Genomic DNA, 1,812 nt, shown 5'->3' on the forward strand with positions numbered 1-1,812 from the left:
TCCCTCTGTCAGCTGTGCCTGAGAAAAGGCTAGTCAAGGCTGCACTGTTCCCTACAGAGCGCTAATAAGGGCTGAGTACATTAAAATACATGCCTTGCCTTTTGGTCTCATAAAATATTATTAACAATCGTAAGCCAGCACTTAACGGCTGATAGGGAATTTCAGACATTTCTTTTGATAAGCAGGATTTGTGCCGTAAGTTGACAGTCAGGACCAAGGCTTAGTAGAATAAGTTTTAAGACTTGATCCATCATTTGTTGCTGACAAGACTGAACTATGGAAGCCAGTGAATGGCTCGCAGGGTGGTCTTGGTCATCACCCACTACTGCGTCCTGAATTTAATTGCCAGTTTCCCGTTGGCCAATAAGAGATTTTTGGCAAACATGGAGAATTCCTAGACTTCCGTCCTTCATCTGCAAAATGTGAATGCTGTGGTCTCCCCTTGGAATGGAGCGTTGGTAAGGCCTCAGCCTCCATTTCCACTGGCTAATCACAGAACTGGGATGAAACCGCCCATGAGAAATCCTTGGGGTAGCTCAGAAGTCAGTGTACCGGGAGGGACTGTCTCCCGGGAACCGCTACAGCTCCCTGATCAGAGGTCCCTAGTGGGCTGAGTGCAGCCTGAAATGGCACAGCTGCTGCCACCTAGCTCCTGTTCCCAGCCAGCCAGGGGCAGCTGGTCCTCTGTAGTGAACACTAGGTCAACATGGGCCCATGCCCAGAAGGATGAACAGGCGGCCACAGGCCAGTCTGTCCCCAGTGTAAAGAGGAGGAGACCCCAAGTCAGGGTGCAGGACAATGGGTGGGGTAACCTCAAGTGATTTCTAGACCTCTCCGGAAAGGAACTGGGACTTCCTCTTGGTGTCCAGTTGTCACCCTTGAATGGAATTTCCTGGGAGCGTTCCGACTTTTTATGGAATTTTCAGAGTCTTCCTAATTGGTACAGACTCGACACAGAACCTCACATTCTAAATTTTCCCAGGGTGGGTTCTCCCTGCCAGTCCATGGTAGCATATGACAGAAATCCACCAAGGCGAGAGCAAATTAGAGCCAGACCTCGACTCTGATAGCGGGAGACGTTTGAGGCTCGTTAACCGAATGGCTTTAGTTGAGCCGCAGCTGGCCTGAAGTTCATTGGCTTGTCGCCTGAAGTTCATTGGCTTAGCCCTGTGAATGGAAGTTTTCTCTGTCCTTGTCCTCCCACCCCCAGCACTGGGGATTGAACTCAGGGCTTCATGTGTTCTATCACAGAGTTATGTGTGCTGCCTGAATGAAAGGTTTCTGAAGAATGGGGCTGGTGGGGAAATCTGTAGGTTCAGTGTGTAAGGCGTCCTGCCAGGTGCATTGGCTGCACCTCAGTGGGCCTCAGTGTCTACTGACCCTGAGTCACTGCTCCTTAGACCCTTACCGTCTGATCCATCCATCTTCCCGTCCCCCTAGTGGTGAACTGCAGTCTTAAGCTCTCCCTCCACATCCTGGAGCAGACCTGTCGGTTTCCTGCAGATGTCACCCACCCAGCTTTATCTCTCCAGCACTCCAAAATGAGTTCTTATGGGGCTGGAGAGATGGCTCAGGGGGTAAGAGCACTGACTGCTTTTCTAGAGGTCCTGAGTTCAAATCCCAGCAACCACATGGTGGCTCACAACCATCTGTAATGAGATCTGATGCTCTCTTCTAGTGTGTCTGAAGACAGCTACAGTGTACTGATATGCATAAAATAAATAAAATCTTTATTTAAAAAAATGAGTTCTGCCGGGCGGTGGTGGCGCACGCCTTTAATCCCAGCACTTGGGAGGCAGAGGCAGGTGGATT

The 1,812-nt window shown here is 50.1% G+C and overlaps 1 protein-coding gene across 3 annotated transcripts in view; it reads left to right on the forward strand.

Annotated features, from left to right (window-relative positions):
- Positions 1 to 1,812, forward strand: part of Mapt (microtubule associated protein tau) — a 102,820-nt gene that overhangs the window by 12,601 nt on the left and 88,407 nt on the right. The window lies entirely within an intron of this gene.

The sequence above is a fragment of the Mastomys coucha genome, unplaced genomic scaffold (assembly GCF_008632895.1).
Source record: "Mastomys coucha isolate ucsf_1 unplaced genomic scaffold, UCSF_Mcou_1 pScaffold5, whole genome shotgun sequence".
NCBI classification, from domain to species: Eukaryota; Metazoa; Chordata; class Mammalia; order Rodentia; family Muridae; genus Mastomys; species Mastomys coucha.